We start from the raw sequence: 18,205 nt of genomic DNA on the forward strand, positions 1-18,205 counted from the left end.
ATATTACAAACCGAAATAGCTTTTAAACCTGTATGCTCAAGTGCACAAGCTTTATTTAAGACCTAAATGGTCTTCAATTCAAGTTAAAGGCTTGTATTTCTCTAGTTTGCACCAACCGGTAATGAGTGCCAGCAGCGATATCTATTATTTACGGCGTCATTATATCCAAGGACAATCAGCCAACATTAGTTACCATGAAGAGACTATACAAGCTACTCCTTTCCACACCTTTTTATTTCAACACTCGTGTCATCCTACACAGTACCCATGCCAATGCTTCTAATCACGATTCAACGTGGCCTTTTTTCGGCGATACGACATATTTCATCATTATTGTCATGTATATGTCTATACGTTATCACAGTTTTATGCCTTAAAAATGGCGACTAGGATTTTTTCTATTATTTTTTGTTGCTAGCTATTTACAACTAGGCCTGACAGGAAAAATATTTTATTGGATTTGTGTCGCCGTCTGTTTATCGATATATCGTACAGCTCAGATGTTCGCCCACGAACTACTTGAGAGCATTGCTTCAATCGAACACTCAAGCAATTTCCCATTACAGTTTCTTCTTTGCGGATTGTTCAGCTGGCAGGAAATCACTATTGTTGCCGTTGGCTTGTCCTTTTCACTATACGATGACTATCCTCATAGTTATCCGTGCTGATTTGGTAGTTGTTCCATTGTGGCTGTTGGTTCTATCTAAATATTGCTACTCTATCGTTTTTGACTTTTCTTTTAGCTGCGCGAAGCGTTTGCTCTTGTTGCTGGGCTACTGCCTCTTTTAAGGCGGCCGTTACATCGGTTTGATTAAAGGTCTGGTCATCGAACCCGGACCCGGGACAGGTCAGATCCGTAGCGAAAGCGTAACGAACATTGTTTAGCCCCAAAAATGATTGGCGAAAATTTTTCGTTGTTTCCTCTCCGTTGAATTGCGGTTTTGCTTCTATCGAGTATAACTTGAAATTGTAAACAAGCCAAAAACAAGCTAGCGGTACAATTGGCTTCCGTATTGTTGTTGAGCTCACTTCATCCGTCAGTGTCCTGGTTGAGTAGTGGCAGCTACCGAGAAAGCTTCCTGCAGTTAGAAAAAATAGTCGGCCATGGCCGTATTGAACCCTATAATGGGTTAAAGCTCAATCTAATTAAAAATGTAAAGAGTATCTAACATCGAAATTAACAAATGGATTCGAAGACTAGACAACTACTTAATAAATGTTGGCCGAATTCCTCCTTCACTCGGTGAACGGCGATGATAATGGGCCTACAACGAAAGAAGCAAACTTTAATAAGAAAATGTATCGACTTTATTTAGATCGGTTTTTGTTCGATGTTCGTGCGTGCACTTTGCTGCCTGATTTGCTGAGTTGCCTGATTAATATTTGCAGCCACTGCAATGGGTTCGAAGGACAAGGAGTGCTGATGTAACTTTTTTACACTATCTATCTTAACATTCAACCGTAACAAAACCACACTAATCACGATCAGTGCATACACGTTTGCATTTTCAATGCTATCAGTGCTTATTATCTGGTTCTCGAACTAGCTGATTATCTCCCGCTCACATCATAGACATTTCCATCGAGATCAGAAGTTTAATCTCGTCTCATAGACACGTACCCACGCAATGTTACAGTACCTTATACTGAGATGTACCATCGACAATTCAGCCTTTAATTGTGCCCGGCAATTTTCGAAAAAGCCGTAACTTCGTCTTAACTTATACCTATTTTATGTGATTGATTATGTCTTTATCTTGTGCTTGACTATATCTTGATACCTCCCCTATGTTTCCATAATGCTGGATTAACACTGACAGAGATATGCGTGTGTCTACGCGCTGTTTATGTAAATTATGTTATATGTGATAAGCGTACTACGGTATCGATGGCATCCTTATCACCCTTGCCACTGATACTGCATCTATTACAGGGTCACTGCGTGATATCAACATTATCATTACTGCAGCCATTGTTGGCATTAACACTAATTTCGTGAATCACTGCAGTGTTTCCACCGCGCGACGGAACGTTGCAGAGATACTTGAATCTTCAAATCTTGTCTTCATTGCCATCTCTTCAAGTCATCACGCTACAGTTGTGATGCCATGATCAAGTAATTCTGCCAACACCTCTTCATATGTGTTCGCCCGCCGGGCTTGAACAGCTCGTAGGGGGAAAGGAGAACAAGATGCAACAGTAGCACAAATACTAACTGATCCATCTTATTAACCCTGAACGTAATGCCGGTGATGATCGAGGTGAGAAGGAACTTTTCCAGCTGTTTCTTATTATTTCTGATGTCTCATCTTCGGTTGGCGTCCACTGTTTAACTGGGGAACAGCTATTTTTGTAACAGGTATGGGTACGCGTGACTGCGTACCGGAATACTCTTCTTCTTTGGGTCCTTTCTTTGTGATCTTTCTTTCGTATAGGTAGGGCCGTACAGCAATCTGTTCTTCGGTCTATCCTTTGGTGGGATGGGTAAACAGGGAGCCAAGACGACCAACTGGGACCGTCAGGGTTGCCTACAGGTTTCCGAACAATACCGCAATACTGAGCTGTCGCAGAAGTAGCCCCGCCATTGTGGGCCTGGTCGAAAACCCACAACAAAAGGGACTCGTAATCCTGAATTCAGGAATTAGTTAATCGCTGGACACCCGACAACTGGCGGCCAATAGCACCTGATGCGAACCGTTTTTGTGGTGCTTCTTCTTGACATCGTTGCTGTCATAATTAGCATAAACGTTGCTTACAATGGCTGAGAGCCACTGAGAAGGCCGTCTCACGGATCTCGCGACGAGATGGTTTCGGACTGTCGTCACGAACGAAGCACAGTCATCGAATAACAGTCGCCGTTGTTGGAGTGGACGTCAGCGCAAAACACTGGGTTAATGACTGCTGGTAGTATTATTATTATAGTGACTATGATTGGGATTAGCGTACTACTCGTTGTTGTAGACACAGGCACACATATGAATGAAGATGCGTTGCATCTATCGTGTAGTAGAAATGATCAGCTTTCTCATATGGTCTTCTTATGCGGACCGTTGCTTTGCACCGAGCCACTTACCGAGCGCCAGTAATATTAGTGTGGGCCTAGCCGTGTATAAACGATCAGTCATTTCAACGTTTAGATGTGCGTCAATAGCATGTCAGGATTCGTGACATACTTTGCTATGAAACTCTTAAATAGCGTAGTCACAGTTAAAAAAAAAACTCACGGATACCAGTAAGGCGTATAAAGTTTATCCTTGCTATGACTGGCCTCTTATGTTCTATGTGGCAGGGTGACACCAAATTGACCATTTTAGTGTATATCTATGGCGTTTATAAAGTCCAGTTCGCTTTTACTCAAATAATTTCAGATTGGTTTCTCGATCGTGCGCGCTGAAATATTGAAAACTACCTATATAAGCAATAAGAAGAAAAGATAAATCTTACCCATTGCTTATCTATAAAGAGAGATATTGCATTGAATTTAATGAATGAAAGACGAAACAGTATTACGAAGCGCGAGCGCCATTACGCTGCTCATATTCACGACTGGTTATTGCAAAATTGCCAGCCAATCTCGTACGGCGGTGCTAGATTAGTGAACAAACATGTCGGACATGTGAGTGTCGAAGTTTTCTTTATTTTCGACTAACGAAGGCTCTCGATCGTCTTCAGTAAGGCTATAGAACTTCCCTCTTGCAGTTTTTTGTTCCTTAGACGCAAAGCGACTGTCAGGCGTAACTTTTGCTCATAAAAAAATAGCTTAAAGATAACTGCTTCGTTACCGTATTATATCGTTTGTACTTTGTCCTTTAAGCCAATTACCTTTGCTCAGTAATTTTGCAAAGCCTTTGAGGTCAACCGAGTTGGCCGACTTTCTCAAATTCTATTTCATACCCTGATATTATAAAGACGAAAAGGATGGATTAGTCCAGAGTACTTTTTCTACTGTTTAGAAAAAAAAAAGGTGTTTGGAATACGAGCTTTTGTACCAAATAAAAGCGAAAAATATGGTGTGGTTACTGCTCAGTGTGAAACGTATTAAGAAAAAACCTTCCAAGGCAATGCCTTGACCTGGCCTCCATTTCACTAGCAGATCCTAAGTGCTATGACAATAGCATAGTAGATTTGTACGCAGTTAACAGCATCAGTGCTACCCACAGAGGGAATTCCTATTACGGCCAGCGAAATAGAAAAAATATCTTGTTTCTAGGGTAATTCGAATTAACATGTGGCTTATATTTGGAATTTTCGGTCATGCTAAAATCTTGACTCTAAACTTTTGGCTACACGTACTTAATCAGAACTTTTATTATTATCCTTAATCCATAGGCAATTATCATCCACCACGTATTCTTCTATTCTTATATAACAATCTTTCATAAGAATAAGAATATTTGTACGAACAACGTTACAGTTTTGTATACACACATGGTATATACACGTATACACATTTTGTTCAGGTCTTAAACCCAGCGCTCTTCAAGTGGTTCTAGGACTAATCGACTTGTCAATCATTCAACAAATCCACTAGATGTATGATAATTCTCAAATGTTCAAGTCTAATCGCGTTTCTATTCAGGATCTGCATGGTGCCTCCACGCGGTTAGACCCCGCACCAGCACCACTGACAAACGAGTCCTCTGTTGATTATCGAAGCGTCACTGCCTCTAGTTGTCGCCGTCGCCATAAGTTCTATCGGTCCCCCATTCCCGATCGTAAGGTTTGCCCCTTTCATCACGCCTTAACAGCACGATATACAAACTAGCAGACCATTACGTATTTAAAAAAGTTACGTTGTGGTTGAGAAAACACGTATGAATCGATCGAAAAGGCAAACCATGGGCATTGTCACGACGCGTCTGATATGCAACAAGCATCACCAGTTTACCGCAGCTTCTTCCGCTGCTTAAAGACCAGCGTAGCTTCCCACCTTTCTTTTGCAAAACTCAATAATACCTGCTTGTTTGAGGCCTGCTCCCTAACCGTTGCAGTGATAGCAGCGATAACTTCGTTGATGGTCGCTTTTGAAACTTTCCTACTTCTTCAATTTCAGTGAAGGAATCGTGCCGGCAGCGGCTCTTGGGCACTCCTTGTATTAAACGGAAGATTGATCATGATTCAAAATGATTTACATAGGAGGCTTTTTAGCGATGCTAAGGCCCAAATATTCGGATGAGAACGTGTCCTTGTTTTAAATTTTCTACTTAAGGTGTATGCAGTAACAAAACGAACAGCTTTTGCAGTAGAAGCCCTTGATATCGATACGCTGCATTGTAATTCATAGGTTTCATATCTCTAATGTAACCTTAGCAGTTTGTAAAATAGCCGGCGCATGGACCAGACGATATTTCTTACCTCACCTCCTTTACCGCTAACCTTCTGTGTATTCTATGAATTGACATAAACGATTCATACATACGGTTTTTTTGTAAATCAGTTGGCAGCTCAGTTACCTTACTGGTTCATGCCTTCTGTTACTGACCTCCTGAAGCTTCACCTTTTGCTGCGTTGCGTCCAAATACGATCCGTATAGTCCACGTCAGACAAGACCCCATTGGTAAATTTTCCATGGTCAAAATTTTTTAAACAATCACCAAAATTAACGAAAAACCCTGACCTCCTTGCCCTGTCTCTAAAAAAATGTATCAGAGGTGTAAAGGACACTTTTCTTCTTGGTTATAAATTTACAGTAAATTTTTTATATTCTCCTCCTACAGCTCCTGCTGCCTCTGAAGCCAGTCCATTGTCGTTTGTATTCTTCCCCATAAAAAATATCTTCAAGGCTCCTTTATCGTCAGAGGATTTAGGTGAACCTAGTCGTCCACTAATCGACAGTCCGTTTGATTGTCGTTATTGTTGTGTTTTGACCAGTATGACATTAAAATCTTCGTTATAAAATGTTACCTTCATTGAAGTGTCTTATGATTCTCGTTTTGCAGATAGCGGCAGCGGTGGCTGTAACCGTCTTCATATTCAAGCAGATTTAACATGGAGGGAAATACCCGCATGGGGAGCGAGAGGAGCATAAATCTGTCGTAGTTGACGACGACTCATAAATCAGCTGCGTCTGTGCAGAGTTATGGCAACGCTAAATTTTTAATAGTCTGAGAAGAACTATTCTATGCGTGAGAGTGAATTTCCACTTTAGTATCACTGACAGTATCGATCATCTAACGCGGGAAAGGTGACTGACGGCTAACTAGCGGCTTCACTGAAGGCGACGGCGACGCCAACAATGGCAAAGACACGCGAGACAGCAAAGAATACATGAAACCAAGTCGGAAGTGAATAAATTGGATAGATTTTAAATAAAGGACGGATAGGAGTAAAGAGAGAGGACCCCTGCGTCCAACGGCAGCAGCAGCGTAGCGACGACATTAGCAATGTAATTCAATCAGTCTCGTGAAGGAATTGATACCACGCAAATCTACGTAGACCGAAGCGTCCGTTCCGCTGCCCGACCGGAATTAATAAACGCCATTTAGCCGTTGCAACTATTGTGCGCTAACCCCAGGCCGTTCATTTGAACTACAACTACGCTGTAGGTATTTGCCGACCACGCCGTCGGTTGGACGTTTCTTAATGGATGCTACGAACGCTTTTATTTAGCGAACAACTGGTAAGAAGGCATGTATAAGATAACAGGGGTATTGTCGTCGGAGGGAAAAATACTCTGATGCATCTCTGAAAAGCTCGAAATCTCCGAAAAACCCGCTTTTGGTGTTGGCCATTGCCCGAGAGACACAATTGCAGTGCAACGAACAAAAGTGAACTGGCATTGCGAAACATCGTCTTTCTTCGAATAGACACACAGTAGTACGCGTTGACGGTTGCTACGGTGGCGGTCGTTGCCGTACGTCGAAACCACTGGACTGGGGTAACGCCTCAACCAAGCAACCCAACTTATATCTTGGTGGTAACACGGCGTTACGGTTCGCAGTGGCTACCATTGCAGAAAACAAAGACGATTGTAGAAATATCGTGTCTGCGCTGAAACACTATCAAAACCCCGTCGGAGTTGGCGCGCTTCGGCAAATTTTGAGGCTTCGTATACATCCCGCGGTCCGGGAAGTGCCACGGTATTGCTCCGAACAAAGCTAGCATCATACGTCGCACACATAAGGCAAATATCTTATGATCCTGCAACGAAACAGCAAATAATTCAAGCGCAGTTGGCAAAGCTAGTCGAATTCGTAGTGTTAGTCTCTCTTTTGGGTGCCAATTCCGTCGTTAGGTGCCGACTACGTAGCGCCTAACGGGACAAAAATTGAGCTACTGAAAGTAATGCTGATCGTAGTGGCTGTTATATCACACGTATTTCCAATGTAGTTGCCGTAAAAAAGCCTTGTTAAATTGATGCCCGAACAGAGAGGGAAAATAGTCAATAGCAGAAAAGGACGTGGCTTTGGTGATGGTACAAAAAGCCTGTAACGGTAGCTTTGATTTGGTGTCATCGACCACGAACTGCTATGTGTTGTTGTCACGTTGCTAATAGTAAATACGGGCGGTAACACCAAACGGCCGGTTTTTCCTTGTTCTTGTTAGATCACTGTGGTGCGCCGACGTCAATTTTTGCGCCCATCAAGCGCTGCCATACATTTCATTTATGGAAAAAAAGATGCCGACAAAAAAGAAGACGAAGAGTCGAAGTGAAGGAGCCAACAAATGCGGCCCCCTTCAGTTGCTTCTGGTCGTCCCGGCTCTTAGGCTTCCCATCTTCGGCATTCGTCAAACGACAGCAAGGTATTAACTTCAAAAGCATTTTCTCAACTTCGACCCAATATGTCCCAGGTGTAACGTAAACGCATAATGCAGGTACTGATTGTTGTGCAAAAAGTGTCACATAAAGCGTAGAGTTTTTGTGTGGGTTGAACATTCTCATCTTGGATGCGCGAGCCGATAAATCTACTAGTTGTTAGATTAGCATTTCTGGAACGGGCGCTCGATTACAAGCAGACATAGCAGTACAATCTGTAACTCTTAGTTTGCCACTGATATATTCTTAACTATCGACATAAAAAAAAACAAGCAGTACTAAATAACGGAAAGGTATGAAAATTTGCATAGCTTTTTTCAAACATTAGGTCATTCGACAACAGTAACCTTCAATCTAACGGGATATAATTAGATCGATAAAATAAGAATACAAAACGTTACACTCAGCTTCTGCTTCACGATTTTCTACCGACGTGTTCGCTGAAACTCCACGAGTGGGATGAGCCGCTAAGACAGTACGGCACACGAAATTCGCCTCTTAATACATATGTGACCATAAGTCGTTGGCCTCACTCTCTAGGTTCGTCTTGAGCAAGCTTTACTTAGTTAACACCTTCTTTCGATTACTACTAGTCGGTAATCGGGCCGCAAATTTGCTTTTCTTCAGGTAGGCATGCCTCCCGACCAACAAGGTAGTCTGCGCCTGCGGCAAAGGATTGCTCTGTCAACCCACACAGTACCATAAGGAAGTCTCTCTTCTTGACTTTTCTTAATCAGAGGGAATTTCTCCAATGCCTCTATGCTTCCCGCCACCAGATGCCCTCTAGCGACGATGGCGTCAGTCGCCACTTTTTTTTTTACCTGTCTCAGTGTCAACTGCTTTCCCTGAGCCGTTTTTACCCTCGTTTTTCTTTTGATTCTTAGTCGACGTCGGTCCCACCAAATATGTTTTCTGATTCCTTTCTTAGTCAGTCGTATTCTTGGTAGCTCTTTCGGTGATGTCTCTTTATTGCGAAGCACACACGAGCGTTTTACGAGGTTTCTGAAATCTCCAGCGAATGGTTTACTCCGCATGAGCTGCCTGCTACGTTGGTCACGGCAATACTTTGAATCGTCGAGGCTCGTCGCCGCCAGCAGCATCGATAGCGAGGGGTTTTCTTTTCCGCTCCAATCTTTATGATTTTAACTTTACTAGCATCTAGCTATTTTCTTCGCTAAAATGCGGGATAGTACCGATGTAAAACTTAGTAATCAGAACTGTTGTAATATGTGACCAGGCCCTTAGTACATACAGCACTATATACAAACTTACCCTTTATTGCTTCCCTAAACAAAAGGGAAGTTATCGTTTCTGGGTAGTCTAACAATTTCAAAGTCAAAGGTCCTATGTGCCTATTCATTTCCGTGTGGTAAGGTCTACGGCTTCCAAAGTTCCTTGTCCAAAGAAGCTCACCAGGCTGGACAACGTGTACTGGGCAGAAAGAGTGACATCCTTGAGATGATCTAGACGGATGGGTTCGAGTATATTGCATGCCCGTATTAGTGTAGACTCTTCCCGTAACTCTGCTAATTCTCTAGAAGCTCTTTAATTCGTGTGGAGGCAGTACATTGTTAGCCCTGTCTCTAGGGGCATATCTTTTACTTTTCGTCGACGAAGACCAAATCGGCTTTTGCCTGCAGCCATGTAGGCCCGATTACAGCTTTAAGCCATAGATACCCTACGCAAGGACGACTAACAATTGCAGGTCCTGCTACAACCCACTGGGACCGCAATGGGTATCCCATCCAGTGGACTACACAAATAACACCCGTTATCATTTGTTAGTTGACTGCTACATGGAAGGTCGAAAATGACTTTTGCAGGAGCATATAGGTATTTATTTAAAGCTTGCCCAAAATAAATAAAAATGAAAAGTAGTGAACAGATCCTAATGCCAGAAATTTCGTGTTCGCCTAAATAATGCTATTATTTTGAGCTTCATAGAGTTCCTCATGTCCTTCATGACGGTTTCCTATTGATGACTCTGTCCTTGCATAACAAGGTTCTCTGTAATTCAGTTATAACAATTAAAGATTAACCGAACTAGCCAATACAGGATTTGTGCGCTTTGGCTAGTATAACTAGTTTTTTTTATTATAGTTTTTTTTTTTCATTGTAGTCTTTATATTACCAACCTACCGTGTGCTATGGGCTTTTACTAAGTCGCAAATAGTGAGACGTTCAAGTCCGCATAGCATGGATGCTTCATAACGAAATTAGTGGCGATGGCAGTGTTGTGGCCGTCAACGACACTTGAATAAAATAGACATTTCTACAAGAGTACAGGAAACCCGATGAAGAGTCAGTTACGTCTGGCACCGGTCCAGATTCCATGGTCCACCAATTATTCTTTTGTCTGGGCTTATCTTGCGACACCTTGATGTTATCGCCGCATGCCCAATTCCATCAAGTCAACCAACTACACGATAGATATTAGAGAGTTCCTTTTGCTTCCATCTGTCCCAAAACCTTTAGCTCAACGTCCTTGTTGCTGTCATGTCGTTGCCGTTATGTAGCCGGTAAATGAAAATGATCGCAGCTCAGAATATCGCTGATGGCCGTCCTCGTGACGCGGGACGAAGGATTCAACAGTAGCACATGGAGTGCTAGCACGAGAAGCATTGCCAGCGGGAGAATTTAACAAGAAGCGATGTCGATGTTACCGTTATCTTTGCTATTAGCAAAGAACCCTCACGTGAACATATAGACAAACGTACACACCGAGGCACCTCGCGCGTGGCATAGGACAAGTTCGTAACGCTAAGATATCAACTGAGGCGACTGTTGTTTGTGCTAGCATGGTTTAAACTCTGTGACGGAAGGAATAGGTCCCTTTTGCCTGCTTTATTTAGTCGCTTATTCAAAGGCAAGCGGTGTTTGTACAGGGAAATTTGTGCAGCATGATCAGCACCTTCGTTTGGCTTTTCAGTCTCGTCCAGTGCGATTCGGAGACGTCGGCGTGAGGTGTCGCGTGTTGGCTGAACTGTGGACAAGGCCAGTGACAAGCTTACGAACCGCCGGCCACGGATGCGGCCAAATAAATATGGACTTTGGCCACGCTTAAGATAATATATTCGTACTAAATGGTACAATTTATTAATCAATGTTGTACAATATCCTTTAAGTTCAATGTAAACGAAGGATGATAATATCTGCAACGCTTTAGCGCGACAACAAAGTTATAATGCCAAAAATTCGCTTAGCAACAACAACGACGACACCAACAACAACCCATGACAAACGTGAAAATTTTCGCGAATTGAAGTATCTATTTATCCGCCTCTGATAAACAGTTCAGATCATTTAGTTCAGGTGACTCTGTCTTCTAGCTCACTGGCTTACTGGCGGGGAAATCACTCGAAACGATTGCCTGTAAAGCTAGATATGATCAACAATATACGATGATCTAATAATAGATTTTGCATTATTTGTTTTTTAGGACTATTTGCAATTTTTCGAGACCCATCAAACGCTCGCAAGTTAATACAAAGTTAACAACAAAACGCAGATTATATATATCTGTGCTTATCGGAAACTTCTTTCATACGTGAATCGCTCACAGCCCGCGTTACTGTATAGTCAGCATACTGCTTAACGTGAACAAGTAGCCAAACAAATACTGTGCATTCAAATATGCCTTTGCACACCTGGTAACACAATGGCCTTGGGCCGTAAGCCTGAGCTATTGCTACGGAAAGATTTTACGTTCGATTACAAAACATTTTCGAGCCCACTCAAATCGAGCTTAATGTTTAGAAGCCAATCAACGTACGTGTACATATTTTCAGATGTTTATAAATATCCTAGTGAACCCATACGGCCGATTTTTCGCTGCCCCTTTCCTCCAGATGCATTCATACACTTATGTATTTCTATACAAAGATCAGCTATGCTTAGCTGTTATTGTATGGACTGCGATGTTTTGTTTAGTTCGATAAATGAACGGTATATAGTGAAACAGGTCGTTACCAGTAAGTTGTTTTTGTCGCCTAACTCCAGCGATAGTGGATCGCTTACAGCTGTATTTCCGTCTAGCTGACTCTGGTGCTCCGCTGGAAGACTGGCTTTGTTTGAGTTCATACCTCCTAGGCCGCGGCCCGCAACGGCAGTGATGACTCCGACAACAAACTTCATTGCGACAATGAAACTAAGCCATTTCAAATAGACCTTCATGAGCTGCTATAGCCGGGATGCACATGTGTGCATCCTACTATATTCCATAGCGTATTCGCAGCTGCAAGCGTAACAATAAGCAAGACCACATTCTTGTTTGTGTCTATTATCCGTGTTCTGTTCCTCAGACACGCCGCTTTGTCGGTATTTTTTACGAAGGGTTTTGCGGTTTTTTTTCAAGGTGGCCTAGTGTAACAGACAAGAGAAAAAACGTACGGCCTTTTTTTGTTCCGAATTAGCCGACGATCAATTCTACATTTCACTGACCGCATGTACTCACTAGCAGGGGGAAACAAGATTAATCCTTTTGCTTGCCAAGGACGACGAAGTACGGCCGCGAGACCATTCGACACAGAAGCCCGCTGGGCCAAATATCCGACCAACTGATTTGATGATGTACTTACTTCGATCTATCTCCTGTAGACCGCTTGTTATTGCCGAGCTTTGAAAAGCTCTTTCAGATCGCAGCAGAAAGTTTCATTGTTTCCAGTTGTCTTATGAACCCTCATTTGAATGTTGAAGAGACCTCTATTTGCTGCTAACAGTTCTGTAACGAAGGAAAAAGATCAGGTCCTGGCTGCCTTGCAGGAAGATCGCTCGAACATTCGATAAGACTCAATGCATACGTAATTACGTATGACCGAGCGGCTTTATATACAGTGGAAACTTAACTTACGTTTGCGTCATAAGACCCTGTTAAATTTTCGTACCGTGCAATTCATTATATTAGCCTTATTTGACATATCGCTAGCTCTTAAGAACGTGGCATTCATATGCAATCTAACGTCTACGATTAAAATTGAATGAAAGCAAAGGTCAGCATCTGTTGATAAGGAACCTCGACACAGACGGAGTTTCCGTTCAATTGTACACCGAACGTCAGGGTGATTGTGTTTGATCGACTTCACCAGCTTTAGTGGCTACCTTAACGAATCAAAGCAGATGCCCGCTAGTATCAAACCCGAAATAAAGAACATGTCAGACCAAAGGATACGTCTCAACTGTTTGACAAAAATGATGATTTATCGCTCTAAATATTCATAGGATTCGACAGAACCGATAGGTCCCTGCGAATGTTATCTCCATTGTTGGATGTGTAATTGAAAACAAATAGGCCTCATTTCTTAGAAGAGTGTCACACTTCTATTCCTCAGTAATTTTCATTTGTCGATTATACACTTGAGGACCATGAATTTCCACAAAAGACTGCAGTAGAAAGTTTTTCTCTTAGTTTTACCAAGCTAATCTAAAGACAGAGTGCCCTAATGCGGCGATTGTGCCTAGCACACTAATTAAAGCCCGCTATTGTAACTATATTCATCCGTTTATTGTGGCAGGCCTATTGTATTGCTGGCCAGCTGTTTTAGCATCACGTTAAGGTGTCTGTCACATGCACAGGCTGCGGGTTAATTTTATTTTCGATCTAAAGCATATTGCCTGGGCTAACACGTAGACCGGGCCCGAAAAAGTGGATTCTCCTTTTAGACTTGAGTATATGTTTACAAGAAATGCTAAACGTGGTAAACTAATAGACAATTGCATTGAATACGATTATAGTACTGAAATGATAATTTGGCGTCCCAAGACGGCATATGCCAGCTGATACATAAAGCATCCGCTTTCCGTTTCTATAGCTCGTCTCAGCTAGCTAAAATTAGGCAAAAACTTTAAGTGGGCAATCGTTACCGATATGGACATAAATTCTGCTTACTTAGGTATTTTTTTTTATAGAGTGGATTCATTCAAATGATTTCGGTGCATAAGGTGTCTCCCCCGTCCTCGACAATTTTATGTCGCTATACAAAGACAATTAATCTGCAATTTCAACCTTTGTTTGACTGCAGTATTATTTGAACGGCTGCTATTGGATGGCTGCATCGAGACAAGCGTATAATTGCAATATTACCTATATGGGAGTGCCACTTTATATATCTATGGCCAGTCTGCAGCCCATCTCGTGACCGCTAGATTTGTGGCTGGGTATATTTAGAGCAAATGATCCAGTTTCTACAAAGGGAGCCATGGGTTCGACAATTTAACCGCAAACGCACCAGCTATAGCTAGTGATTTCACTGGTCGATCGCAGTGAATCGTAGAATCCACCAGTAACGTAGCTTCGACTCCGACACTGACTTCAGGCGAAATACGTATCGATACGAATCTTTCACTGACGGCTCGTCCTAAGAAACCCTTCCTTCCTTCCTTCCTTCCTTGGTCATCATTAGCCGTACACACTCTTCAGGAAAATCGCACTTGGTTTCGAAATTCCACCGGCGAACCTTGTAGCAGCATCGAGCCTGGCGTCATCCCGTTCTATCACATTGCTCGGTACCTCTTTCAGTTTTGCAATGGCTATCCTAACTCATGGAGAGCGTTGTGTGTTTCCCTACAATAGTGCGGTAGACTCTAACGATACTTTAAACATGTTTCCTTTAAAATAAAAAAAAAGAACATAAAAACATTTTTCTATTAATACCTTGTTTCCTACTTGAGGACTACACAAGGTTTGCAACTGTAACGGTAGGACCAGAAGAAATAAAGTAGCCAATAAATCTAACGATATGGTAACACACAATCTGTATCGGTACTCGACAATGACATCTGACCAACAGCTGATAGCGATAGTTTTTGACAAACTGATCGACAAACATGTGATGACACGTAACTGGTGCGGCAACGTAGATTTCGCCGTTACTGAGAAAATTCTCTGAGTAAATATTGACTAGATATCTTCCGCTATCGGCGTCGTACTGATAGGTAGAGGTACGCTGCCTACGGCGACAGGAGGGCTTCGTAAAGATAAAGAAGAAGACCTGTACACATCTTTTTTACTCGCTTCTTTCTGGGGGTGACAAACCATATACTAGTGACGTTATGATTCAGTAGAAAGAACTATTGATCGAACGAATAATGAAGCTTTTTTTTCTAGCAGTTCTCTTTGAAAATCGATATTGGCTGTGTTCGGGTATTGGAAGCATCAAAGGTGTTAAAAGCTGAGACTCGTTTCTCATTTGTAGACCCAATAGAAGAGAGCATCGTATCTGAAGTCAAGCGGACAAGCCTGATATGTGTAAATAATCATCAACTGTATCGGCCTGGAAGAATCGATGGATTGTTGCGTTCGATTTATTCCCCGGCCAGAAACGTGATTTTATCCTCTAAAAGCTGCCACGTTAACCAATCCAAAATCTTCATTGGAGAAGATAAATGATGCCTGCATTGAAATTCAGCTAATACAACATTGGCTTACTGAAAAGCTAATCTGCATTATATCTACTTGAATTTGTTCTCACTTCACCTACTAAAGCTAGATAACAGGAGAGCCTCGCCTCGTTGATTTATTTATTACCAATAGAAGGAAAATGAGAAGCATTTTTCAGCCGTTCGAAGGTCTATAAGTATTTATAAAAGAGGGAAACAAAAAACAAAATTGAACAAAACGTAGCAAAATCTGCGAATGGAACAGTATTTCATGTCCGTTTAACTGTTGAATGACTCTGTTTTGATTGGCTGGTATCACCGCTGGACTGTCTGCGGCGAAAGCTCTTCCCAGATGACAAAATCGCGTGGGAGACTCCCAAACGTTCCCATGAACAATGCTCCTCTGCCGGCGGTTCATAGCCCAGGGCGCTCGTACGCACTGGTAACAATAGCAGCGCGCCTTCTGCGGTCTCACGGCAGTGCTAAATTACTCCCATTTGTAGAGCACTGAAAGACAGCGTGGCAGTTAATTCCTATCGAATCAGGAATCATCCAGGGATGTCATCAATACATTCTAACTTTATAGATCTGTAGATTCTATAATAATTTGTGGTAACTAACAACCAGGAAACAATCGCTGCTTGTTGGAAGGATCGTGTTTTAAAAGCGCAACAAAAGAGTATGGGATGGTAACTAATAACTAGACAGTGTTTGCGCTTCCCACGCATTTTGTAAAAATCTTTTGCGTTGCAAGCCTATGTTTCTCACAAGAAAAGTTAGCTAAAAACATGGGTGGGATGCCGTAAAATTGTTCAACAATAATAACAGTAATAATAGACATTTGATTGATAAAATTTGAATGTTATATTTTACAATAGGCTATTGTAGGTAATGATCTGTAATATATTGAGAACGTACTAAGCTAATGCGCAAGGTATTATTTAAAGCGATCAAAATTCCGGCGATTGCGTTACCGATATAATCTCGTACCAATATTACAAACTAGAGTCATATATCTTATATGTCCTCAAAGTAAAACGAAAACTTGGACGCAAAGAAATTCAGTTACTTTTGATCAAAGTTCCAAATGTCCCGAAGACTTTCAGCTCACGTAACGCTTCAGTCATTGGTCCCATATGTATGTATGTCCTCCCTGTGTACGTAATAAACTGCGATATTGTAAATACAAAGGTTACCCTAAAAATTAACTAAATGGCGCACTCGATAGGTCGTTCCTTTCAAAATACTAGCGTAGATCTAAAATGTTTTTGAGATCGTCAACTGTGCCGTACGCTATTCTGGTATTTGGTGTTGCTACTCGAGGTCCATGGCTATGAGTAGGTCTTTTAAGGGAAGCTTCTTCGCTTTTACACGAGTCCTTCTTTCTTACGCCGATTTCGATATCGGCGCGTTTGGTAACGATGTTGAGGCTCGAGAACTTTTCCGGATCCGAGTATCAGTTTATGCTAGGCTCAACACATTCTCGCATCTTTAGCATTTTAGGTTTCAAGGTTCTTTATCTAGCGAGGTAAGACGCAGGGTTGGCCGAGACTTTAGAGATTTCGGTTTTCAACAGACAACACTATTGCTCTGTACACGAATGAGTAAGAGGCCAGATTGCGTATAGAGTCATGCAGACGGAACGCCTTTGATACAAGTCGTTACGGGCCCAAAGTGTAAAGAAACCGAATTGAATGCTGTTTTAGCGTGCTTATGATACCTCTAAAATTGCTGACAACGCTAACAATCACCATAACAAATAAGGAGACCGCGTCGCGGTGAATTCATCACTATATATATATATATTGCAATCTTCCACCAGCTAATTTTATTTTGTAATTAGAGGGACCAATAATATATACAGTTTATACGGGCCGTGTCCCGTATTTGCTTCTTCATCTTTGCTTTCGCTCTTTCTATTCGTGGAACTACTTCTGTAACCGTTAGCGTTAGTGCGCGCAGCCAATACGTTAGAAACGCACGTCAAACTAGCCGCTTGTCAAATGGCTTTTCGTTGATTGAAGTTTACCACCGTGTGTCACCCAACAGGTCAGTATGTAGAGAGCGTTTGTGGAAACGGGGTTAGCTTTAATAAGAATTGGACTAGAATCTAGAAAATTGACTATTTTTTCATTTGGCGAGTAAACAACAATTATTTTTCTTTGTTTGAACCGCACTCTCAGACTGTGCAGCTATTTAGCAAAAAAAAATATAGCGAGTAGCATATATAAAGGTGAGTTTTGGGCCTTTTTAGAGGAAGGGCCTTCAAGTTGCCCACATTCGCTGTCCGTTTAATCTACTTCGTGGCTAATGTTTATGTTGCTGACTTTTAATACGATAATCTGTTATCGTACAACAATTTGTCTGGTTTCATGCGATGGCTATCATTGTCGTTGCTAAAAAAAGCTTTGGCTCCATAGTTATCGGTCGTATAGGCCAATTGTCGCTTTATTCCGCGAACTGTCTTAAGCGACAATAACTATTACCTACAGGTTGATAGATGACAACAACCCCTTTAGAACGTTGTGGAATAGAACTCTGCCCATGGCGTGGAACACAGGAAAACTTTTGTATGGCAGACAGACGCATTGCATGGCGCACATGTTAATGCGTATTAGAAAAAATATATTAGATCCTTGTGTGCGGCCTTTCCGGCCGAGTGGTAATAGATACTGTCTTTATCATTCGAAATTGTTTAGGATTTTCGACACCAGGAGGCAGGATAAATTTATGTGGATTGATAAACTTCGAATAATGTAGCATTTTTATCTGTGGCTACTCACTTAAACCGAAAACACCGCATACATGCACCTATAACAATGTGTCTATGCAGCATACGACCAGAATTGAGCGCTTAATTACGGTGCCGTTTGTTCGCTGACCCAACAGTTAAGGTAGATACGGATATACACCTAAATAATTAAAAATTATCTAATATACCGAATAATGCCTACTCGAATCATTAGCGACTAAACGGGAGAAAATGCGTTAAAATACATCGATCATTCCCTGCTCCTGAAAGCGGGCAGCGACATTCGGGGTACTCCCCACCCCACACCGTAGCACCAAATCAAT

At 41.9% G+C, this 18,205-nt stretch overlaps 1 protein-coding gene across 4 annotated transcripts in view; it reads right to left on the reverse strand.

Moving 5' to 3' along the window:
* LOC111252799 (uncharacterized) overlaps positions 1 to 18,205 on the reverse strand; it is a 94,540-nt gene that overhangs the window by 24,941 nt on the left and 51,394 nt on the right. The window lies entirely within an intron of this gene.

Source organism: Varroa destructor, unplaced genomic scaffold (genome assembly GCF_002443255.2).
Source record: "Varroa destructor unplaced genomic scaffold, Vdes_3.0 BEIS01000006.1, whole genome shotgun sequence".
Taxonomy (NCBI): domain Eukaryota; kingdom Metazoa; phylum Arthropoda; class Arachnida; order Mesostigmata; family Varroidae; genus Varroa; species Varroa destructor.